Raw genomic sequence first — 26,481 nt, 5'->3', positions numbered from 1 at the left:
TGAATAGCTAACTGATTTTTAACTAGGATATTAGCAATTTATATGGAAAAAGATATTTCTTAAGTAGGTGGAAATAGTTTTCACTTAGGTTAAATCTTTTGAAATAATTTTTATTTTTCTAATCATAAAAGTAAAATATCATTAGAAAATGCTTTGAAAAAAATTTAAAAAGATGATAAAAATTACCTGTAATTCTTTCACCTACAGATAATAGTAGGCTAAGTCTTAAAACCTCATTTGTGCCATCAATTTGAAAGTTCAAAAAGATTTTATTTTCACAATGAGAGTATGCTTCACCTTAATCACCTTGTCTAATTGCTGAATTAGAGAGGGGATCCATACAATCTTATTGAAGTTTCCTGAAACGTTTCCTATAGAAAATTAGCTTTGGTAATGTTGCACGTTATAAATAGAGTTAAAAGAGAAGGGTAGAAATGCTGAAAGGTGAACAAGAAGGGAGCTCAAAGACAGACAAGTGTGACAAGCAAATCCTATATTTTCACGTAATTAAAGACGGGAGTAGCAGTGTCTGCGATCAAACCAGCCAGAAAAGACATTTCCCTTCGCTTCTCCCCTCCTGCTGATGGTGCTGGCGACAGCCTCGTGCGAATGGAAAGGACCAGCAGTGCCAGGAGCATTTGTGTTAGCTCGTGCGTGCGTGTGCGCTCAGTCGTGTCCACCTCCGGCAACTCCACAGCTGTAGCCTTCCAGGCTCCTCTGTCCATGGGATTATCCTGGCAAGAATAGTGCAGTGGGCTGCCATTTCCTCCTCCAGGGGATCTTCCCAACCCAGGGATCAAACCTGTGTCTCCTGCATCTCCTGCGTTGGCAGGCAGATCCTTTACCTCTGCGCCACCGGGGAAGCCCTGTGTTATTTGGTACCTGGAGGGTAATCGTCTGAGGGACTCGAATCCTCGGGATATACTCATGCTTGCTGGGGGAGAGACTGGATTACAGAGGTAACTATCCTAAGCTTCTCACCCCTGGTACTACTCCTTAAGTCTCCTCTTTGCCACGACGGACCCCGACTCCTCCCTGATAATTAATTAGCCCACACATCACAGGCGGATCTGGTCATGGCTTCTTGCCGTCCCTTCGTCCCCTCACTCCCAAGGCCAGAATCATGTATTGTGCTGTGCTACCAGAGGCTAGAGCCTTGAGTTCTTCCTAACTCCTCAGCATTTTCCCCAGGCCATCCTCACCTTAAGGATGACCCATAAATTTTGTTGTCCAGTGCTAAACAAAAACGTGGGCCCCTTGTTCAAAAATTAAGAATTTTAAGTCAAAGCATCAGAACAAGTGGGGGCCTTTTGGAACTGCAGGGTGCAGGCCCACGAGGCTGGCTCTGCTCACCTTAGCCCCATCCCTGAACAGAGGTCTGCTATTACCGAGAGAGGGCACATAGATAGTACCCCCATTCTGCCTCCTTTCCTTTTCTGAGTTCGTTTAGTACTTAATATCCACATGGGGCTATGGGTCTGCTCATCCTTGGAACAAAACTGTTCTTTGAGAAGGACAGGTGTTGTGGGGGAGGAAACGCATTCTCTTTCCTACTGCCCTCTTGATTCTCCATCTGGGACCCCGTAGCTTGTACTGACAAGGACATGTTAACAAGCGGAAAAGAAACAAATGTTTATTAACATCTGGAAAACACTTACACATGGGCATACCCAGAGATGGATAGTTCCAAGGAGTGGTTAGAGCTTGGGCTTATATAGCATCTTAGCAAGGGAACAGTACGTTTTCAGAGAAGTGATGAGACAAAGGAAAAGGACTTTGAGTTTCTAGGGGCAGAAAATTGATAGAAAGCAAATATATGGGTAACTAATGGATAATGAGTAAGAACTAGTTAGTGAGAGTTGTTATGTAGAATCTTCTGGAGCCATCTCTGGGTGGACACAGGGCTAAAGAACAAGTCTACCCTTATTCTTTGTGGTAGAGAGTTAGAGGGAGGACACCTTTGTAAATTTATGTCCTGCTTTAGGCAAATAGAGGGGCTTCCCTGGTGGCCTAGATGGTAAAGAATCTGCCTGCCATGTTTGAGTCCCAGATTCGATCCCTGGGTTGGGAAGATCCCCTGGAGGAGGGCATGGCAACCCCCTCCAGTATTCTTGCCTGGAGAGTCCCATGGACAGAGGAGCCTAGGGTTTGGAAGAGTCGGACTTGCCTGAGTGGCCAACACTTTCACTTTCGGCAAACAGGAGGAAGACAGAGAGCTTTCCTCCCATCTGCTGCTTCTCAGTTGCCTTCAGCACACTGTAATCCTTAAGGTGAAGTGGCGTACATCGGGGCGGCATTTTCTGCTGCCCTGTAGATGGGCGGATGGAAGCCCATCTGACACCTTGCGGATATTTCAGAAAGACTGCCCTTCCTGCAGACACGGCCCTGTGCTGGGGCACCAAGCCCAGTGCTTGGGGAGTGGGGTGCAGGCTGGATTGCATTCCGCGCCAGTGTGCCTGGCGGGGCATCCCCATGCCGGCCATGGCCTGCATGATCCTATCCGATCGCGTGCCCAGGGCGCAGTGTCCTTCTCCATCGTTCCCGCGTGCGTGCGTGCTCACTTGTGTCCCACTCTGTGTGGCCCATGGCCTGCAGCCCTCTAGGCTCCTCTGTCTGGGATTTCCCAGACAAGAAGACTGGAGTGAATTGCCATTTCCTCCTCCAGGGAATCTCCCTGACCCAGGGGTCACACTCGCGTCTCCTGTGTCTCCTGCATTGGCCAGAGCTTTCTTTACCACTAGCGCCACCTGGGAAGCCCCACACAAAGATCCAAATCCCTTGGCTTCAGTACTTAGTGGATTTGTACTCTAGGATATAACTCTTTGCCCTTTTTGCTAGTTGGTTTTGCTCACTTATTTTCAAAATTCCTTTTCTTATGAATAAAAGTCATTTGTTATTGGGATCTATCTACTAAGAATAGGCAAACAGATCCATTAGACTCTTCCATCTTTCTGTTCTAAGTTGGAGGGGTTTTCAGCCTCACTCTTAAGATAGTATATGTTTAAACAAAGAAAAGAAAATGAATGAAATATAAAAAGAGAAAGATGAATTGGCCTCCAACTAATAAAATAAAATTTAAAAAAAAAAGACAAAGTTGAATTGTTATACTCTCTATAGTATTTTATAATTTATGGCTAGATTCGCTTGAGAGTAAGCCGGGGAAGGGTGAGGACTGAGGTGAGAGAAGAGAAGGACAAATGGAGTCATGTTCTTGAGAGGGTTGGGTTTTTTGTTTTTTTTTTAGCTGTATCAGGTCTTAGTTGCAGCATGTATAAGCTTTAGTTGTACAGAAATTGTAGTTTGGCATGTGAACTCTTAATTGCAACATGTAGGATCTAGTTCCCTGACCAGGTATGGAACCTGGGGCCCCCACATTGGGAGTATGGAGTCTTAATCACTGGCCCATCATGAAAGTCCCTTGAGAGGGTTTTTTTAAACTGGATTTTGACACATTAAAAGGAAGTTAGTTTCCCTTTGTTTTCCCACCCACCAAAAATAAATAATGCATATACCAGAAAGAGTTATGGAAGTTGGGATCTATTTATATTGGCCTTTTAAAACCCTGCATATGTTCCTCCCATGAAGAAATAATAGAGCAGCAGAAGGGCTGTGGTGAGTTACCACCAGACCATCCAGCCTGGTATTCAAATTGTAGTCATACCCAGGAATGGGACAGGGGAAAATCATCTAAAACAAATTAAGCCCCCATGAACTTTTCTAAGCATTTTTATAATCTGTGTAAACACTACAAACTCTGGACGCTGTGTATGTGTATGTGTGTGAGCGTGTGTATGTGTGAGCATGAATGTGTGAATGTGTTGGAGAGAGGACTGGAAACTAAAACTCCAGTACTCATTAAAGAAAAAAAAAATATTCTGTATTTGCTTGCTTGGATCCTTAGACCTATTTCTGATTTGTTTGCCATTTCTGATGGCAGAAATTCAGGCTCTATGATTTTGGAACAGATTTCGGTACTCCTGTTTCTTGGTGTTTTACTTATGAACTTAGAGATATTGTATAGGAACAGATTTATAAACAAAGATTTGCCAACAAAGGAAGGTCTAGTCAAAGCTATGGTTTTTCCAGTGGTCATATATGGATGTGAGAGTTGGACTGTAAAGAAAGCTGAGTGCCGAAGAATTGATGCTTTTGAACTGTGGTGTTGGAGAAGACTCTTGAGAGTCCCTTGGACTGCAAGGAGATCCAACCAGTCCATCCTAAAGGAGATCAGTCCTGGGTGTTCATTGTAAGGACTGATGCTGAAGCTGAAACTCCAATGCTTTGGCCACCTGATGCAAAGAACTGACTCATCGGAAAAGACCTTGATGCTGGGAAAGATTGAAGGCGGGAAGAAAAGGGGACAACAGAGGATGAGATGGTTGGATGGCATCACCGACTCTATGAACATGAGGTTGACTGAGCTCTGGGAGTTGGTGATGGACAGGGAGGCCTGGGATGCTGCAGTCCATGGGGTCGCGAAGAGTCAGACACGACTAAGCAACTGAACTGACTGATAAACAAAAATGTACAATATGTGTGCATAGGTTCTTGCTCATCTTTTCTCTAGGCCAATTCAAAATTTACAGGAATATGCTGTTCCTGCCATTACAAGTTTGTAAGGCAGACTAGAAGAATATTTTCTTTGCTTTTTAATCAAAAGCAGAACTTCTTTTTACTCTTCCATATTGTTTTGTTTCTGATAAAGGAATTGGATTTCTAGGGGAGTGTGAATTGATATGTGCTTATTTTACCAGTTAGGATGTGAACTTGACCATGAAGACCAAGACACCAAATAACAGGAATATGATGGGAACGTATTTCTTTCTCTTGTAAAAGCTCGGGGGTAGATGGCCCAGGACAGTATGGTGGCCCTGCTCCATAAGAACATCTGGGGACCTAAATTCCTTCTCCCCTGTTACTTGGCCATCCTTAGTGTGTGTTCCTCACCAAGGTGGTCCAGGATCGTTTCCTACCGTGTGCACGTTCTTGGCACCAGAGTGGAGGACGGGGAGGAAAACGGCCTGTGCCTTCCTTTTAGCACACATCCTGGGAGTTTCCTACATCCCATCAGCCTTACCTTAGCCACAGACTTCAGAGTGGATGGCCAGACACTTCACTGAAAGTCGTGGAGTTTACCCTTGTTGGAGAAAGGGAGAGTAGAAACTGGGGGACAGCTATAGCTGTCAGTCTCCATCTCCCTCATCTCTGAGATCATTCTGCCCATCACATGTTAACACCAGAGCTCTAAATGTTATATGACATAATTAGTTCGTTAAGAAGTTAGACACAAAATCTGACATGAATTGCAAATGGTTTCTGTATCGGCAGTCAGTTTTGATCATATGCCAGTGGCTGCCCGTGGCATGTTAAGAACTGTGGTTCTGTATTTGTGCTGAACAGGAAAATAATTATATGATCAATAAGTGAGAAGTTATTCTCCTATCCTGGGCCCAAGATAGCATGATAAGGTCATGTCTTTGCTATCATCATCTTAATTCAGAGAAGAACTCTTGTAAAGTCATAGATTTTTTTTGTCGGTAGCACTGTTAGAGATGTTTTCTCTTTTCCCCAGTGAGTCATTTCACTGCCACCAAGCAAGCATTTAAGTTGGAGGATGGGACTGGGGTTTTATGTGTAATGGAAATACCACTGACTGGTGGAAAAGCAGGGTCTGTTGAATGACCAATTGAAATAAAATTTTAGAACACAGAAGAAAACCTGAAGGTACTAAGAAACTCCACCATCGTGTGATTATATTCAGAAAAGAGTGAGAAGCAGGTTGGTAAGAATCAGTTAACTTTCTCCTTGCTCTGAACTTGTTTACATGACTGAGTTTGTAGTTTTCAAGTTCTGTGTGTGTATTGCCTTGTTTTGCTTTATCTATGTGTCTCCTCTCAACCAGCCATGAGGTCTTGAGAAACAAGTCTACATGCAAGGTCTCACACACAGAGAGAGCGAGAGATATCTGTTCATTGCAGGATTGAAACCATGCAAGGTGTTCTAGTTTGCAGTGCTTTTGTGTATTCAAGGAGTTTGCTCATGGCATAAGCATTACTACCTCTGTTTGTCTTCCGGACGCTGAGGTTGACCGTGACTAAGTGACTGTACCATTTCCCAGTGGTTCTGAGTGCGTTATTGATTAGTAGCGGAATTGACTAGCATAAATGGCAGCTGAGGGTTTTCTTCCTCTTCTACCTTGTGCTGTTATGGCAGAAGTGAAAGGCCATTTTCAAGGCTCTCCAAGCTGCATGATAGATAAGTAATTGTTGGATAAATTAATATCCTCCTCTAGACGAGTGCAAAGCCAGGGGTCAGGTCCGGCTGCCCTGACTGTGATTTCCCCGTGCAGCCCACTGGTGGGCGTCGCCTCCCGTTTGGTTCAGGTCCCAGCTCCTCCCTTTACTTGTCTGTAACTGGGGGTGAGTCACGGCAAACCTTGCTGCCCTCCTTTTTACAATTGTACAAGAGAGATGCCTTTGCCACCAGATGTCTTAAAATGCCTGCGACTCCTGGAACGAAGCCCCTCTGGAAGCAGGAAGCATTGTTGTCTCAGTAAATGGTCTCTTTGCATGATAACTGCCTCGTCTTCCCCTCTCCCCTCACCCCGATTTCCTGCTGAGGTAAGGAATGTGCAGTGGGTTTTGTGTGTTTCTCTTCAGCTTTCAATTCCTTTTGTGTATGTCTGGCCTTGTAAATGTAGTGAATAAATGCTATAATTATAACCCTTTTTGACAGCTCTGTAATTTAATTGTAATTCACTCTGAGCATCTTTTAAAGACAATGATGTGTATTGAAAATGCAGCTGTTCCGATCTAGTCTCCTAAACTGACAGGAACCGTTGGAATCATTGTCCCAGCAACTGTGGAAACTTCCAATCTATTCAAGGCCAAATATAGGAATATACTGTGTGTATGAGTGAGGCCACTTTCTGTACTCTAGTTTGGCAAAAGTAGCTGTGTGATATTTACAGAGAAGTATTAGTTAAAATTTGCCTTTGCATAAATATGTGAATTGCATATTATAAAGTGGAAAAACCCTTGGATTTATTTTGTGCAGTAAGCTGAGCAGTATACCTCTGTTAACATTCCTCTGCCAACCTGAAGTTGATTCCTGCCAGCATTGGCAGGTGGTCCTTGGAAACCTTGTCGTTGTTAATCGCTCACTCATGTCCAATTGTTTGTGACCCCATGAACTGCAGCACAGCAGGCTTCCTTGTCCTTCACTATTTCCCAGAGTTTGCTCAGACTCATGTCCATTGAGTCGGTGATGCCATCCAACCATCTCATCCTCTGTTGTCCTTCTCCTTCTGCCCTCAATCATTCCCAGCATCAAGGTCTTTTCCAATGAGTTGGCTCTTCACATCAGGTGGCCAAAGTATTGGAGCTTCAGCTTCAGCATCAGTCCTTCCAATGAATGTTCAGGATTGATTTCCTTTAGGATTGACTGGTTGGATCTCCTTACAGTCCAAGAGACTCTCAAGAATCTTCTCCAACACTACAGTTTGAAAGCATTAATTTGTTGGCACTTGGCCTTGGTCATAAAATGTTGTATTATTTCCTAGGGCTTCCATAACAAATTATCATAGACTGGCTGGCTTAAATAGCAGAAATTGATTGTTCTGTTCTCTGTGTCCTGGAGGCTAGAAGTCCAAAATCAAGGTGTTGGCAGAGTGTTGTCAGAGAGGATACGTTTATTCCTCTCTCGAAGCTTCTGGTACTTTAGGTGTTCCTTGGCTTGTACGTGATGTTCTCTCTGCATCTTCACAGCATCTTTCCTCTATGTGCATCTCTGTCCAAACCTTCCCTCTTTATAAGGACGCCAGTCATAGGATGAGGGCCCACCCCACAGACCTCATTTTAACTTGATTACTTCTGTAAAGACCTTCTCTCTAAATAAGGTCACATTCTAAGGCACTAGGGGTTAGGATTCAACATATCTTTTCTGTAGGGGACACCATTCAGCTCATAACAGATGTCTACTTGAATATGCAAAAATTTTCTTCTGACAATAGCTACGAATAATTTGTGCCCTGAAGACTTTTGGGTGATTGCAGGAAGCCTCTCAGAAGTATTATTTATTTTATATTGATTTTGTTCCTTTTATTTATTTTGGGTTGTGTGTGTGTGCTCGGTCACTGCAGTCTTGTCTGACTCTTTGTGACCCTATGGACTTCATGGAATTTTCCTGGCATGGATACTGGAGTGGGTTGCCATGCCTTCCTCCAGGGTATCATCCTGATCCAGGGATCAAACTTACATTTCCTGTGTCTCCAGCATTGCAGGCGGATTCTTTACCACGGAGCCACTGGGGAAGCCCCTTGGGCTATACTACAGGGCATTTAAATCTACTGTCTTCTATTGGAAAAGACACTGATGCTGGGAAAGACAGGAGGAGAAGGGTATGAAAGAGGACGAGATGGGTGGATGGCATCACCAACTCAATGGAGATGTGTTTGAGCACGCTCCAGGAGAAGGTGAAGGTCAGGGAAACCTGGCATGCTGCAGTCTATGGGGTCGCAAAGAGTTGGACATGACTGAGCGAGTGGACAACGATAACCTGCTCTTTGGCCAAGTAGTTGCAGTGGAGCCTGCCTGCCTTTTGACTTTCATTGCCCTGAATACAACTTATGAATACAAGATCTTGTGAAAGAATTGATAATGTCAGATTGTCTCAGCACCTTCTAACTGGTGGGTGAATTGAAGATGAGTTCCTCCAATTAAAGCTGAATAACATGGGTCTTTCCCCAACCCTAGTTCTCCTCTTGCCCACCACTTCTACTTCCTGTTACAGAGGAGTATGAATATAATTCAGGAAGATGTTTCTAGTGTCAGGAGACTCCTTCATTTGAAGATTCCGGTGGGCTTGATCAAAGTTTGTTATGAAACAGAAATTTGAATATAATATCTAAGATTAAGGAAATAAAATGGAACAGATGAAGATAGCTTGATGCGATAGAAATAATGGTCAGCTGGGTATTAGGAGACCAGATTATGGTCGAGATTCTGCAGTTAACTAATGCGACCTTGGAGGAGCAAATTCACCTGTTTACTGACTGTACACTGTGGGGATCGGGTCATTAGGTGGCCTTCCAGCTCAAGTCCTGTGATTTCAGGGTCACTGATACATAAGTAAATGCAGGTAGATAGTAGTGATTTAGGTCAGCGCCCAAACGTGGTGCTTGGCAAGACCTTAAAAGGTGTTGTTAGAGATCCAACATAATTTGTGAAACAGATAAAATGATTATTAGGTGCACTGAGGCTTAATGCAAGGAGGTAAAATAAGGAAATGAATTGGGGAAATTCGGTTGTAAGAAATATGAGAAAGGAGACCAAAGGATTGTATTTGAGTCAAAGAAAAGGAGGAGTAGAAGCTTTCAGAAGCCCTCCCTTGGCTGTGGTTGGCAGGCGCCTGTCAGAAGGGCCTCCTCAACCCTAGCAGCCACACCTGTGTCTTTATTACCACTCAGGTGTATTTCTGAAGCCGAATATTTACTTTCTCTGAATCTCAAATATCCTGAACATGCTAGAGAAAAGTACTCAGGTTGCAGGCTTTCTTTGGTTTCTAGGAGATCAGCTCAGGAGTCTCATTAGGACAACTTGTGATTTCCAGTCTCTGCTCTTGTGACCAATTTTTGGCTCTCATCTAAACGAGCTCTTTGCACTTCACTCTGCTCCCTAAGAAATGAGACAGTGGCGTTTCAGTTTTTGTGCCTAAGAGAAACTTGCGTTTCTTTGAAGGAGTGCATAGTCTGCCAGAGCCTGTTGGAGGAGGGACCCAAGCCTCGCTTCAGTTCTTGGTATGCTGTATGAATAATATAGGATGTTGATTTCAGGACCATCTGCAGTGAGGATGGGCTGATAAATTCATTTTGGTGGCCTAGTCATTTTTTTTTTGCAAGCGTGGCTTTTGATTTTTTTAAAAAAATTTGTTCTTTGAGCTTACAACCCTTGAAGAAGGAGTTGGATTGGCTGTAAGGCATTATTATTCATTTATTAAATACCGACTAGAAGAAACAATAATTACGGCATGCTGTGACATATGCTGTATTAGAGGTTTGAACAAAGGACTCTGTGAGCCTAGTGAAAGGGGGAGATTAGTGGAAGGGGAACTCCTGCCTGGAGAAAGCGAGGGCAGACTTCTTAAAGGATGTAGCATTTTAGCTGGGTCTCAAAGGGTATATAGAAAATAAATAATACCCAGAAGGGAAGGCAGATGGATAACCACGACCAAGAAAAATGTGCTTGATGTGTTCAGAATATAGCCAATAATCCAGTGTGCTGCTGTTGAGGGTCTGTAGTGAGGAGGGATGGGGCAGACCTCTGGAAAGGGAGTAGGTTAAGGCTAGATTATGAAAGATGTCAATGTTGTGCCATGCTTGGGAGCTGAACTTGATCCTGTAGGGAAAGAGAGATACTGAAAGTTTTTAAACACGATCAGATCCGCATTTTAGAAGATTCTTCTGACAGTCACATGTAGTATGGACTAGAAGGCCCAAAATCAGTCAGGAGAATGAATTTGGAAACTATTGCAGTACTTCATTGAGAAAAGCAAGGCACAGTCTCTTGTTCAGGTGTTTATTTTTTCTTGTCTGCTGTTAACGGCTACAGGGGCTTCTTACTCAGGAGTTTTTATCATGATCGTTACATGGTTAAGAGCTGAGGCTTTTTCTTTCTCTTTAAGTTCATTGGATTTTTAATTTCTTTTAATTTTAAAATAGGTAATGAATTTACATATGTCAAAAACACCAAAGTTTGAAAACTATAAAGTGGATTCTTCTTCCCATCCCATTTCTCATGTTATTTTCTCCCTCCCCAAGGTATCACTGTTCTTAGTTTTATGTGACTCTCTCTAGAGGTTTTTTTAAGATTCTATTCTATATCTTTTTATACCTTATAACAAATATGGTTGCCAGACACACGACTCTTACTGTTTTCAGTGGAGTTTTGCCTCATTGGCTATCCTGGAGAGTCTCCCACAGCCTGGTTTTGCTGATTGCATCCCTACAGTGGAGTTTAAATGTTCCTCAGTCCTCTGTGTTTTTTGTTAAGTTAGTAGTTTTTTCAAAGCGCTATCAGATTTAGATTAGATTTTTTTCCCAAAACTGTTTCATAGGTGGTGTGTCCTTCCAGCAGAGGCAGATACCACCAGGTTGTCTCTTTTCTCGTCGCGTCCAGTACTTTTACTGTTTCATTTTTTAATGTTTTAATCTTTGCCCCATTCGGAGGTTTTTTTAGTGAGTAGTGTGAGTATGGTTCTAGCTTTGTCCTTTTCCAGTTGACTATCCAGTAATTCCAACAACATTTACAGAATAAGCTATCTTTCCCCTCTGATTTAAGATGCCACGTGTATTAAATATTGAATTCCCAAATGTATTTGGGTCTATTTTATGAGTTTCTATTCTGTTCTATTGATCTGTGTATTCATGCAGTCTTTTCATTTTTTTAAGTTTTTTTTTTTCTATGTCCACCATGTTAAAAGACTTTATTAAATTTGTCACAATACTGCTTCTGTTTTATGTTTCAGTTTTTTGGCCACGAGGCATGTGGGATCTTAGCTCCCCAACCAAACGGCAAACCTATACCGTTTGCATTGGAAGGTGAAGTCTTAACTACTGGACCTCCAAAGAAGTCCCCATGCAGTCAGTTCATACTGTCTTAATGATTCTTGTTGTTAAGTCGCCAAGTCGTGTCCTCATGGACTGTAGCATGTCAAACGCCTCTGTCCTCCACTATCTCCCAGAGTTTGCTCAAATTCATATTCATTGAGTCATTGATGCTATCTAACCTTCTCATCCTCTTCCACCCCGTTCTCCTCTTGCCTTCAATCTTTCCCAGCATCAGGGTCTTTTCCAGTGACTCAGCTCTTCGAATCAGGTGACCAAAGTATTGGAGTTTCAGCTTTAGCATCAATCCTTCCAATGAATATTCTGGGTTGATTTCCTTTCGGAGTGACTGGTTTGATGATCTTGCAGTTGGAGAGACTCTAGAGAATCTTGTCCAGCACCACAATTTGAAAGCATTAATTCTTTGGTGCTCAGCCTTCTTTATAGGCCAGCTCTCATATCCATACATGACTACTGGAAAAACCATAACTTTGACTGTATGGACCCCTGTTGGGGTCCAAGTGATGTTTCTGCTTTATACTTTAGACAATATACTGTCTAGGTCTGTCATAGCTTTCCTTCCAAAGAGCAAGTGTCTTTTAATTTCATGGCTGCAGTCACCATCCGCAGTGATTTGGGAGCCCAGGAAAATAAAATCTGTCACTGCTTTACTTTTTCCTCTTCTATTTGCCATGAAGTGATGGGATCAGATGCCATGATCTTATAGTTTCTTGAGTGTTGAGTTTCAAGCCAGCTTTTTCACTCTCCTCTTTTACCCTCATCAAGAGGCTTTTTAGTGTTAGTGTTAGTTCCTCTACTTTTTGCTACTAGAGTGGTGTCATCTGCATATTTGAGATTGTTGATATTTCTCTGGCAATCTTGATTCCTGCTTGTGATTAATCCCAGCCTGGCATTTCACATGTTGTACTCTGCATACTTAATTATTGAAGGTCTATAAAACATCTTATTATCTGGTAGAACTAGTTTCCCCTTGTTAGTCTTCTTTCTCAGAGCATTGCTCATTATTCTTTTTTATTGGTATTGCCTTTGACTTGTAGGTTAAGTTAAGAAGAATGATGTCTTCATGATGTCAGGTTTTCTTGCCCATGAGCATGGTACGCCTTTCTGTTTGATCACTTGTCTGGCCCTTGGAAACATCTTGACATTTTCCTTTTTCAATCCCTTAACATTCTTATTAAATTATTTTTGTTGTTGAGAACTTTTCATCCATTATATCTGCTCTGTGTTCTCATTGAACCTTACTCCATCAGACTTAGACATTCTCTTCTGTTTTAGTAGTTTTCAATTGCTTTTCTTGCATTTTTCATCATCAGTTCAGCTCAGTTCAGTCGCTGAGTCGTGTCCGACTCTTTGCGACCCCATAAACCACAACATGCCAGGCCTCCCTGTCCCTCACCAACTCCCGGAGTCCACCCAAACCCGTGTCCATCGAGTCGGTGATGCCACTCAGTCATCTCATCCTCTGTCATCCCCTTCTCCTCCTGCCCTCAATCCTTCCCAGCATTAGGGTCTTTTCCAATGAGTCAACTCTTCGCATGAGGTGGCCAAAGTATTGGAGTTTCAGCTTCAGCATCAGTCCTTCCAGTGAACACCCAGGACTGACCTCCTTTAGGATGGATTGGTTGGATCTCCTTGCAGTCCAAGGGACTCTCCAGTGTCTTCTCCAACACCACAATTCAAAAGCATCAATTCTTTGGCACTCAGCTTTCTTCATCATCTGTAAATAATGTGATTTAACTTATTCTACTCCGGTCTTTTTTTATCCAACTCTTTTCTATTGTGTTGGCTAAACCTTTCACTTACTTAGCTGCTAGTGCTGTTTTACTGCAAATTTGCTTTGGATTAAGTCCCACTTCTCCAGCACTGCTTGGCAGCAGGTGATATAACTGCTTCCTTTGCCTGGAGCTGGGTGCCAGGTGTGATCAACTGGTATCAGATCTAGGGAGAGTTGGGTGTCAGAGGATACAAGTGCTAGGCCATGTCTCTCTGTCTAAACAGTAGGCTCTTCACACCCTTATTTTTTTTTAAGGGAAATAGGTAAATAGCTCTTCATTTGTGATCGTCTCTCAACATTGTAGTTTTTTGAATAGCCCTCTTGATTGCATCTTCCCCTGCTATGCCAGATTGTCTTTTCTTTTGCCTCCATTTCTCTCTGCCTGTGTGTGTGTGCTGAGTGGCTTCAGTTTGTGTCTGACTCTGCAACCCTATCAGCTGTAGCCCGCCAAGCTCCTCAGGCCATAGAGCGTCTCCAGACAAGAATACTGGAGTGGGTTGCCATGCCCTTCTCCAGGGGATCTTCCGGACCCAGGGATCAAACCCATGTGTCTTACGTCTCCTGCATTGCAGTAGATTCTTTACCACTAGCGCAATAAGGGAAGCCCCTTCCCTCTGCTTCCCTGGACCCTTTTCTTTACCTCTCTTTTATTTCTCTCTTCTATTTTTCTCTTTCCCCAGTTCCCTGTTATTCTCTGTATTATATTTGATTTTGAGTCTTGGGGTAGTTAAATTCTTATAAAGAAAAAATCTTATAGCTAGACTTAGCATGCTTTATTGGGTACCAATATTTAGGACTTTTATCTTTGTCATTTGAAGCTGAGGCAGGATGACAGGTTAGAGTGGCAGGAGCCTCATGTTGGAGACTCCGCAATCTCTCCTGGGCCTTTAGGAAGTGATTCAAGATTGTTTTAAAACAATTCTTTGAGATATTACTGTGTAATACAGAGAAACCTCCATTTTTTTAGATAAAATTTATTCTTGGAAATGCATCTTAAAGGTCTTGTGAGTTAAAATCGTGACCATGAAAAGCAAGTGTTCTGACTGCTCATGAAGTTTCTCAGTGTCCAGTTAGACGTGGATGTATAAGGAGCACCGAGTCAGCCTTGCTGCTGGTTCGATGTTCACTGTGTACTTGGTTTCGGTGTTGGGGCCCTACCGTGGAGCTCTCATGGCATTCTGGTTCCTCTAAGACTGACATTCTGCCTTCTTCTCTAACTCCAGTCACTGCAGTGATGGTGTCCTCCTCCAACATTAGGCACTGTATTGAAACAAACCAAGATAATCAACTTCTGTTGCTGAGCGCCTGTCCTGAGCTGGCCACTGTTGCACGTCCATGAATCAAGCCTCGGGCACCTGCCTTTGTTGCCAGATGCTGTGCTGTGTGTGGATCACCAGTGCAGAAACAGCTCAAACACAATTTTAAGAATCCACAGTACAACTTTATTGAACCTGTATGCTGATGCTTCTTTGTTAATACAAATGCCACATTATTATAAACTTCAGTTCTAAAAGAACAGTATGCTATTTGCTAAATAAAGAGAAGCTTGCCCTTTCATAAACTTAGCTAGGGAAAGGCATGGACCAACATTCAGGAGCTCCTCTTCAGCCCACTTCTTCCTTGGATACCTCTGCTGTGCGCTTTCTCTCCAGCTGTGTTATTTCCTCTCTCCAGCACTCACTTCCTTTATTGAGGGAGCAACAAGTGACAGGATAAAACTTGGAGCCAATATAGTAATAAAAATCAATATAGCAATGAAAATATTTCTTGGACAACAAAGAAAGGCATGCCCTCATGTTTGCCCCTGCACTGTGGGGCTTACTGCTTATTATTTCTTTGTGTCTTTTATCTTCCTTTTAAAGCTTGAAAATAGTCCACTTCCCTTCCCATCTGTTCACCACATTAATTGCTCTAGGCTGGTAGGAGTTTCTTCAATATAGGTCTTCTTCCTGCTGTTGATTTTAAGTCCGTTACATAACCCCAGCTGATTTATTGTTTAACTTCTTAATCTTCCTCTTATTGGTGTTGGGAAATGTCCTTGGTGCCAGTGAGCAGATTAGGTTTGGAGACTGAAATGGTCCCTAGTTTCTTTATAAAAAGCATGTGTAAACTTTTTTGTATATATTTCACCTTGGGTGGTGATCTGTCTGGCCTTTTCCAATTGAATAACAAGTGTATATAAATTGTTTGATTAGAAAAGATGGTCTCAGTACTGCCGTCTGTCTTTGCTGGCCTGGATGGGAGACATGGAGATGTAAGATATTGCTTCTATAATTGGAGAGTGTAGAGTCAACTTGAAATGCAATCTTAAGTCGCTCAGTTGTGTCCGACTCTTTGTGGCCTCATGGACTATATAGTCTATGAAATTCTCCAGGCCAGAATACTGGAGTGGGTAGCCTTTCCCTTCTCCAGGGGATCTTCCCAACCCAGGGGTCAAACCCAGGTCTTCATGTTGCAGGCGGATTCTTTACCAACTGAACCACCAGGGAAACCCAAGAATACTGGAGTGAGTGGGTAGCCTATCCTTTCTCCAGTGGATCTTCCTGACCCAGGAATTGGACCAGGGTTTCTTGCATTGGAGGTAGATTCTTTATCAGCTGAGCTACCAGGGAAGTCCATGATGGGTTGGAAAATATTAGACTCCCAAGTCAAAAGATCTGCAGCTATCTTGTTTTATGGTCTTGTTTTGGCTTTTTTTTTTTTTTCTTTAGAAAATGAATGGATTGAATTGAAGACGCTTAGGACCATCTACCTTAGAGAGCTAAGCAAGTGGGCTCTGGTTTCCAAGGCTTCTACCAAATGCTCCAAGTCCCTCACTTTTAAGTATTAGCTTTCCATATAAAATGTTAAAAAAAAAAAAAAAAAACCACTTGCAGAGCTAAAGGTATTTGAAAACACCTCTTCTAATTGTGATTTTTTTTGTGTGAGTCCAAGACTTTGCAACAAAATATAAGAACATTTAAGAAGCATATGCTAAGTGTGTGACATAGAATTCTCTGTTAGTCATTCAGCTTTCACTAGGTTCCTTGCAGACTGGAGAATATTGTAGCTTCTGAACACCATACTGTCTTCAGTTAGGTATGCTGTGGACTCAGATCAAAACTTATCTGAAATTTTATATGGCTGGTAGTCCTAGAAAATATAAAAAAGTAGAAAAAAATTGTTAATAGATCTTCCACTTAATAAAGACAATTATTCTTATGTTGCTAATTTATTTTACTTCCAGGTTGTTTTCCTGTATACCATGATATTTTAACATAGTTCTGAATATATTGTGTATATATATATATACACAAACACACGGTTTTATATTCTGTGTGTGTATACATATATATATACACACACACACACAGTTTTATATTCTGGCTTTTTATTTAATCTTATAGCAGAAATGTTTTCCTGAGGTTATGAGGCAAAAGTAAAAAAAAACATGTAGCACAATGCGTGGCTAACAGGAGGTGCTCAACAAATAGCAACTATTCAAATTACTTGTTAATTCCAAGCAAATCTGAAAGTTCTATTTCTGCCTATTCTGTGATATTAAAAGCTCCTGTTGCCTTTTTCTAAAACTGAATGTACACACACTGTAGGATCCACCAACTCCAGTCCTAAGTGAATCTTGAGTAGAAATGCATACATATGTTAACTAGAAGATATGTTTTAGAATGTCGTAGGAGCAATGCTAATAATAGCCCTAACATAAAAATTACCCAACAGTCTGTCAACATATGTTGAGATAAATCTGTGGATTCACACAGGGAATACAAAACAGCGGTGATAATGCGCAATCCACAACTGGACACAAAGCCAGACACAGAAGAATCTGTGCTACATGATTTCATTTAAAAGTTCAGGAAAAACCAGTCTGTTCTGTTAGAAGCCCGTTTAGGGAGCATGGAGAAGACTTCTGGATGCTGGCACTGTTTGATTTCTTCTTCTGGGGGCTGATTACACGATTGTATCAGTTCGCCAAGGCTCATCATGCTGTATACTTAAGATAGGAGTGCTTTCTATATGTTTATTATACTTAAATATAATTTAATTTTGAAAGAACCTGTTGTTTGCTAAATTACAGATGATCCAATATAATAATAAAGCGCCACTAAGTACTTAAGGATTTCATAATATATCCATTAAAAGGTAGAATGGAATCTCTTATGCATCTATTTATCAAGGTACCCCTTGGACATATTCTGATGTCATTCTATAGTTCCCTGCTATATAGCACATACCAGACTATATTATAATTGTCTCTTTTTCTCTTCTCCACAGTAGACCTTAACTTTTCTGGGGTCAGGAACATGGTCTAGTTTGATCACTCTTATGTTGTCAGCACCCAGTAGGACTCAAGAACTCGCTGAGTGGATAGAATGAATAGGCCACTTGAGGGAGATCTGTGAATAGGGGCGCTGTCCTGGGTTCCCGGTGGCCATTCTGGTGTCTTATTTATGATGTTCTGCGAAGTTTATGTCCTTATCCTGAGTTTGCACATATTTTGTACAGGAGAAAGCTGTAGTTAAAGGAATGTGCTCTAAATCCCTTAAAAATAGTGCTGCAGAACCATAGTTGGAATCATATCAGACCAACACTCTATTCTGTCCTTTGATAATCTTTTATGCTTTGACTCAGAGCACCCACTAGTTACATATAACTAAGTTACATAAGCTTCCTTTACATTGGTAATGTATAACTAATATGGTCCCTGTATCAGTTAGGGACTTAACTGGTGGCTCAGTGGTAAAGAATCCTCTTGCAATGAAGGAGACACAGGAGACATGGGTTTGATCCCTGGGTTGGGAAGAACCCCTGGAGGAGGAAATGGCAATCCACTCCAGTGTTGTTGCCTGGAAAACCCCATGGACAGAGGAGCCTGGCAGGCTATGGTCCACGGGGTCGCAAGAGTCGGACATGAGTAAGGTGACTGAGCACTGAGCACTGTATCCGTTAATTTAAAATCTACATAAAAAATATACATGAAAGAAAAGAAAAAATAAAAATATGTTCTATATACACATGGGAAAACAATTAGTGAACAATAACATTGCATGCTTGGATTGTAAGGCCAGCAGCAGCAACTAATAAGAGGCCCTGTCAAGCCTCTACACAAGCTACACAAAGACAACATCAACATGTATACCCACATTGTATGGTAAGGTGATAAAATGCCAAATGATTCAATACAAATAAAAATATATTAGAGTGTTAATTGTGTGCTATACAAATTTGGTACAAAAAGAGCTAGAAGAAGGAGTGACAATGGCTAATAAGCAAATAAACAATAAAAAAGTCAAATTCATTGATAGATTATTGTTATTGTTCAGTTACTAAGTCGTGTCCGACTCTTTGTGACCCCATGGACTACAGCAGGCCAGGCCTCCCTGTCCATCACCAACTCCCAGAGTTTGCTCAACTCATGTCTATTGAGTCAGTGATGCCATCCAGCCATCTCATCCTCTGTTGTCCCCTTCTCCTTTTGCCCTCAAACTTTACCAGCATCAGGCTCTTTTCCAATGAGTCGGCTCTTCACATCAGGTGGTCAAAGTATTGGAGCTTCAACTTCAGCACTAGTCTTTCCAATGAATAGTCAGGGTTGATTTCCCTTAGGATTGACTGGTTTGATCTGGCTGTCCAGTATTGAAGAGTCTTCTTGAAGAGTCTTCTCCAGTACCACAGTTCGAAAGCATCAGTTCTCTGGCACTCAGCCTTCTTTATGGTCCAACTCTCATATCCATACATGACTACTGGAAAAACTATAGCTTTGACTATACGGACCTTTGTCAGCAAAGTGATGTCTCTGCTTTTCAATACACTGTATAGATTTGTCATAGCTTTTCTTTCAAGGAGCGTCTTTAAATTTCATGGCTGCAGTCACCATCTGCAGTGATTTTGGAGCCCAAGAAAATAAAGTCTCTCACTGTTTTTATTGTTCCTCCATCTATTTGCCATGAAGTGATGGGACCAGATGCTATGATCTTAGTTTTTTGACTGTTGAGTTTTAGGCCAGCTTTTTCACTCTCCTCTTTCACCTCCATCAAGAGGCTCTTTAGTTCCTCTTCGCTTCCTGCCATAAGGGTGGTGTCATCTGCATATCTGAGGCTATTGATATTTTTCCTAGAAATCTTGATTCCAGCTTGAGCTTCATCCAACCCAGCATTTCGCATGATGTACTCTGCATGTAAGGTAAATGAGCAGGGTGACAATATACAGCCTTGGCGTACTCTTTTCCTAGCTTTGAACCAGTCTGTTGTTCCATGTCCAGTTCTCGCTGTTACTTCTTGTCCTGCATACAGGACAGTAGAAAAATAATTGCATATTAAAAAAAAGACTGAATATTTTCATCAACAGATCAGCAGTAGTTATGTATGGATAAATTATGGTACAAAAAAATAAATATAAACTCACTTAACAGTTGGCATCTTTTTGGAGTAAAATTTGCCACTGTATAAAAATTGTTAAAATCTGACTGTTCTTTGGCCCAGCAATTTAGTTTTTCACACTTTACATTCAGGCAGCTATACAGTTAATCCTCCAGTCTAATTCACTAAAGAACATTTACTGAATATACACTTTGCATCATAAAAGAACACTACAGGTGAATTAAGACTGTTTTGGCATTTTTGATAAGTTTGATAATTTTTGATAATGTTTATGGCAGTCTGGGTAAGTTTATAAATATGGACAAAAATGAAAACAACCCACCTCCAACAGCAGAGGCATAACCCCTTCCTCCATGCCTGTTCCTGTTCGCCTACCCCCACCCCAGGTAACCACTGATCTACTTTCTGTCATGTATTAGTTTATATTTTTAAGAGTTTTATATGATGGAGCCATACAGCATGTTTGTTCTCTGACTTGTTAATTCAGCATAATTATTCTGAATAACTCAGACTCATCTGTGTATAACGTGTATAAATGGTTCATCCCTTTTCATTACCTGCTAGTGTTTCATTGTATGGCTCTGCCGCAGTTTGTTTATCCATTCATCTACTGATGGACATTTAGGTAGTTTCCCACTTGGGGCTTTGATGAATGAGTATTTTAGTATAACAGAATACTCTTTGCATGTTTTCATTCTCTTTGGTATTTCTCTTGGGGAAATTCCCAGGAGTGAAATGGCTGATCGTATGATAGATGTATGGTTAACTTTGAAAGAAACTGCCGAAGTGTTTTTCTGAAGTTGCATTCCCACTAGCAGTATATGAATAACATTTCCTCCACATCCTTGTCAGTAATCCATGCATTCAGTCCTTTTGATTTTAGCAAATGTTAATAGGTGTGTAGTGGCTTAAAATGGGTTTTCCCTGATGACTCAGTGGTAAAGAACCCGTCTACCAGTGCAGGAGATGCAGGTTCGATCCCTGAGTCAGGAAGATCCCCTGGTTCGTGGCAACCCACTCCAGTATTCTTGCCTAGGAAATCCCATGAACAGAGGAACCTGGCAGACTACAGTCCATGGGGCTGCAAAAGAGTCGACACAACTCAAAGACTAAACAACAGTAATAATATTTTACTACAATAGAAGGGAGTAGGTGTATAGTCAGTGTCTATTGAATGAATAAATGGTTAAAAAGTCAACAGGATTTGATTGGGTAAACAAAAGGGCTAAGGTGACTGCAGGATTTCAAGTATTGGTGGTACCACTGACAGAAGTTGGGAAATGGTAGGCTGATGTGGTTTTACTTGACTTCATTGTATATGACATGACAAGTGGAAAAGTTTTGGTGGACAATTAGAATTTAGGTGGATGATTACAACTGAAAATATAGACTCAGAAACTACCATAGTGGTATAGTTAAAGCCAAGGGAGCTCTCTGATTTTCCCCAAGCATTAATAGGGAATTAAGCACATACTGCCTTCTGCCCCACCTTCCTATCTTATTCAGAGGATAACACCCTATTTTGTTTTAGATCATGTTTTCAACAATTCATTGACATTTGTAGACTTATAATAAAAGTGAATTTTAAGGTGTCTTCATATTGTGGATTTTAAAAGAATTAAAATGCCTAACACTATTTTCACTATAAAACACAAGATTATGTGCTTTAAAAAATACAATGGGACTCGAGGAAGAATTATAAAATCTCATGAACTCATATCTAGCCAGATGCCGTAAAGCAATAAATCTTAGGGTATTTGTCAAGTCACGGCTTTCATCAAAAGCTGATAAGATATCTGAAGCTGGAGCTGCCTGGGTTTGCATAAACCATTGAGAGATTCTGTTTAGGAAAAACTGTAGAACTTAGAAACTTGCATCTTATGAAATACCTATGGAAAGATTATTTTGAAGGTTATTTTTGTTTCCTTGGAGGAACAAGAAATATATTAGCATGCTTTGTAGTGCTAGAGGCACATTAAATACCAGCTCACATCCCCATCAGTAAGGCTTAGTTCACTGAGGAATGGAATTGCTCTTTTTTGAACAAAAGTATCAGACAAACCACTTGTCTAGATCCCAGGATCACAGAAGTATAGGCTCCCCGAACAGTGGCAGCGAAGTATTAACTGGAGGTCAGACTTCAGTGCTCAGGGCAGGAAGGACAGGCCTGTCCAGGTGAGTCTGCTCAGCGGCTCTGGCACTCACTAATGCTAATCATTAACAGTGTCTTTAGCTGTTAAAACAAAGGTCTAAGCAACGATAAAGGAAACGATTGAGAGGTTTGACCATGTAAAATCTGACCATATGATAACATCTGTGCTACAAAACATGCCATGAATACAGTTTAAGAACAGACAGGAAAAATATTTGCAACTTATGACAAGACGTTTATATCCTAGATATATAAAAAATGGGACTGTTTTCTACCCACGAGAGAGAGAGAAAGAGAGTGAAGGAGGGAGGGAGGGTTAGTTGCTGGTGAGGGTACACGCAAATATCCTTTAATATCTTTGTGTGAATAAAAAAAAGGCATGAGCAACTGATGGATATGATTAATCTAGTTTTTCACACCCAAGGTCCATTTATTTGCACATAAGTTCCTATAAAAAACTGGTAAGAAAAATGGACCCTAGGCACAAAGAATTTGATTAATTATAATTTTTGATTCATGACTCACTATCTTGTCAGCAACCGCAGCTTCATATCATCACCTTTTTGTTGGCTGCTTAGTAACTGATCATATGAATATGGAGAAATATATATTTAATCATTTGCCTATTGCTGAACATTTTAGATTGTTTCAAAACATTTCATTTTATGAATAATGCTACAGAGTCATTTTTGCATATTTTCTAAGTATGTTCTGAACATAAATTCCTAGAATTGAAATTGTTAGGTTAAAAGATATCTATCTGTATACACCTATATATAGATAGATAGACTGATATGTAAATACAGATGTATAAATTATATAGATATCTTTAAATGCAGCATATATATTATAGTATAATATATTAGCATATATATAATATATAATATTCTAGTTATCTAGTACTATATAACGACTCCAGAACTCTATCTATATATTGTATATGTATGAATACAGATATCTTTTAACCTAGCAATATATATAATGTTTTAATTATTTAGTGCTATATAACAAACTACCCAAAACTTAGTACTTGAAGCATCATTAATTTTACTCATGAATCTGCAGTCTGGACGGGGTTCAGTTAGGGTGGCTTATTTCTCTTCCATTTGACGTTAGCTGGGGAGGCTGGACTCTTCTGAAGGCTTTTACTCAGCTGTGCGGTGCTGGGTGGGGAGGAGTTTCATCGCTGGGGTGGGAACAGCTGGAACCCCCCAGGTTTCTTCTCCATCTGCGTGTCATCTCTAGCCTGTCTCTTCAGGGTAGCTAGGCCTCTCACATGGCAGCTTCGGGCTCCAAAGGCTTGTGTGCCCCTAGAGCACTGGTAGAAGCAATGTGGTCTTTTCTGACTTGGCCTTGGAACCCACGCGGCATCACTTCCACTGCAGAGGCCCATGCAGGTTGGGGAGGACACGTAGACTCCCACCTCTCAACAGAGCAGCGTCAGGACCACATTGTGGGACGAGCATAAGGGGATAAGGCGCTAGTTGTTGTGGCCATCTTTGGAAATTATAATCTGCCACCCTGATGCTGGTAGAGATGGAGGGCAGGAGGAGAAGGGGACGACAGAGGACGAGATGGCTGGATGGCATCACCAACTCGATGGACGTGAGTTTGCTCGGGCTCTGGGAGAGGGTGAACGACAGGAAAGCCTGGCGTGCTGCAGTCCATGGGGTTGCAAAGAGTTGGACGTGACTGAGCGACTGAACAGCAACATATGTTTTTAAGACGTTTTGTACATAGTGCCAGATAGCCACTTCAAATACTGTACAGTGATGAAAATTATTTTTTTGAAAAAGGAAATGCTACACAAGAGTCTTATTATTTTTCACTTTGGCTAATCTGATCAGCAAAGGTGGTGCTTCATTTTTTTTTAATTAACTTTTTTTTGGTTACTCTTGGCCATTTTTATTTATCTTGTGAGCTGCCTGTTCTCATGTTTTCCAGAAATAACAAGATAGTCATAATATCTTGTTTATAAGTCTGACTTTTAACTAGAGTTTCAGAGGGCAGTTTCTTTAAACCCACTCCTTTTACTGATAGGGAAACTGAGTCACATGGAGCCCCAGATTGAGTTCCATGAACTCGTGCAAAGCTTTTGTCAGGTAATCCAGCACTTCAAACTGATACTAAACACTGGTTAAATGTGGCTGTGATTGAAAATAATTCATCATATGGAACCGTGGTGGGTTGAAAATAATGTCTTGGTAGAAATTTTGTGAAAAGGAACCCTTGTCTATGAAGATTCTTCCTGTAGATAATATATATAATATAGCTCTTAGGGAAGGTTTCAGTACTACTCCAAAGGACATCCCCAACAAAAGAGTGGGTGCTTAACATACACCTTTTTGCTTTCAACTTACTTAACTGGGCTTCCCTGGTGGCTCAGTTGGTAATGAATCCACCTGCAATACAGGAGACCTGGATTCGATCCCTAGGTTGGGAAGATCCCCTGGAAGAGGTCATGGCAACCCACTCCAGTATTCTTGTCCAGAGAATCACCATGGACAGAGGAGCCTGGCGGGATATGGTCCATGGGGTCACAAAGAGCTGGACACGAGTGAGTAATAAGCACACACACTTACCAATGAGTCAAGCAGAATGTTGGGTCCTGCCTACACAGTGGTTCGTGAAACAGACTGTCTGCCCTCAGGAGCTTTTCCTCTGCAGGTGACAGTGGACATGAAACAAATAATCATGAAACGAATATAAAATTGTAAGTTGCCATGAATGTTGTGAAGGAACAGTGCAGGGTGCGTGAAACACAAGCAGGGGGTCTGCTGAAGTGCTATTGAGGCAGTGGGCAGTTCAGCTGAAACCAAAAGAGGAGTAGGAGACGCTGAGGCAAGTTAGGGGACGAGTGTTTACCGAGGAGGCAAAGACCCAAGGAAAGGAGGCGACTGGAAGGATTTTAGCAGTGTGCCCCAGGGGAGTGAGCAAAAATGCATCTAGAGAGGCGAGCAAGGCCGGAGCTGGTGAGCCAGCAGTGCAGATTCTGGCCCCTCTCTGACCTACTTTGTTAAAAGATCCTCTGACTACTATGAAAGTTTGAAAGGCCTGGGGTCGGTGAGCATGTAAATGACTTGCAGTGATTCGAGCAAAAATGAGAGTGACTTAGACAAGGGTGCTGATGGTGGATAGGCAAAATGTGACAAGTACTTTAGGTAGGGGTGACTGGAATTCTGCTTCGCACTTCAGTGCTGTCTTTGATTCATTCTGTGTCCTGGGACCCCGGAGGGCTCATGGCCTCTTCTGAATCCATCTCTACCATGTCAGACTGACTTGGCTGTGGCCCCGTGGTGCCAGAGCTGTCCAGAGGGAACCGTGGGTTTCTGATTTGATGCTCCAGCAGGCAAGGGAAGAAAAGACACCTTCTGACATGCTTCCTGACTCCCCCTTTGGCTTCCCCTCACCTCCTGAAGCAGAGAAGAAATAACACGATGAAGACCTCGGGTTTCTCAGCAGAAGAGAATTGAGTGGGGCTGGAGCAACTGGAGCAGCTTAGAGGAAGCAGGGAACAACATCCAGATCTTCTGTTTTTCAGACTTTTTATTCCCCACGGTTTCATCAAAACTTTGTTTTCTCTACGACAATCCTCTGAGAAAGAAATTCTTTATAAGAAAAGTTGCCTTCCGTGAGGGAAAAAAAAAAAGAAAAAGAAGCATCTTTGGACTTGAATTCTTATTTAATTAAATTGATTCAGATCCATAAACATGGACCAAGAACCTGCAATGTCCTAGGCAGGCACTGTGGTGAACTGACATCATCTTATTTATCCCTTCACTGTGGCCTTGGGAGAAGGATGACCCTGTGCTCAATTTACAGATATGGAAATGAACCTTTATGTAAAACATCAACATCAAAGAATCTCCCTTTTCTCCAAGTTTAGCTGAGACGAGTAATGGCCTACATGCCATCTAGATGCATTTAAGCAGAACTAAACCTGCAGCAAATTCAGGTCATCTCTGCACCTGGAAAAAAAAGTCTCTAAATCTAGAAATAGGGTGGTTATTGTCAGCTTAAATCGACTATTGTGAAAACAAAATCAGCCACCATCAGAGTCGATTAGTCCTCAGCTTTGTCATGAACTCCAGCCAGACTCTCTGCACTAGTCTCCTATGTGTTGAAGACTGACCATAATAAAGTTTTGTCTTATAATTACCTCCGAACTTACAGACTTCTGGAAGATGAACATATGGATATCTGCCCTGCTGATACTAATGTATGAAATCAGGTGAAAGTATTAAATCTATATAGAACTTTTAAAAAGCAATTAATTTCCAGATGTTTTAATTTCATTCCTGATTTTTTAAATTGCTCATTGTTTTAACATGACCCAGGTGTATAGTAGGCTCCAAGATTACAGAGCTTATGGCATAATATTCATTTATTAAAAGTATACCCTTGGGGGGAGGGAGGCTCAAGGGAGGAGGAATACATATTTAATTATGACTGATTCATGTTGATGTACGGCAGAGACCACCACAACATTGTAAAGCAATTATCCTCCAATTAAAAAAAAAAGTATACCCTTGTTCATACTAAAAAATACATGGTA

At 41.5% G+C, this 26,481-nt stretch overlaps 1 protein-coding gene across 4 annotated transcripts in view; it reads left to right on the top strand.

Moving 5' to 3' along the window:
* The window catches only part of CRACD (capping protein inhibiting regulator of actin dynamics), a 282,251-nt gene that overhangs the window by 177,282 nt on the left and 78,488 nt on the right, over nt 1–26,481 (top strand). The window contains exon 1 of one of the 4 annotated variants that reach the window (XM_065914363.1): nt 5,688–5,778. The exons of the other annotated variants lie outside the window; for them this stretch is intronic. The gene's annotated coding sequence lies outside the window, so the exon portion shown is untranslated. Of the gene's footprint in view, nt 1–5,687; nt 5,779–26,481 lie in introns of those variants that run through there. 4 annotated transcript variants of the gene reach the window in all.

The sequence above is a fragment of the Muntiacus reevesi genome, chromosome 22, assembly GCF_963930625.1.
Source record: "Muntiacus reevesi chromosome 22, mMunRee1.1, whole genome shotgun sequence".
Taxonomy (NCBI): Eukaryota; Metazoa; Chordata; class Mammalia; order Artiodactyla; family Cervidae; genus Muntiacus; species Muntiacus reevesi.
The sequence above is the reverse complement of the archived record's forward strand: the minus strand, read 5'-3'. Positions and strand labels throughout refer to the sequence as shown.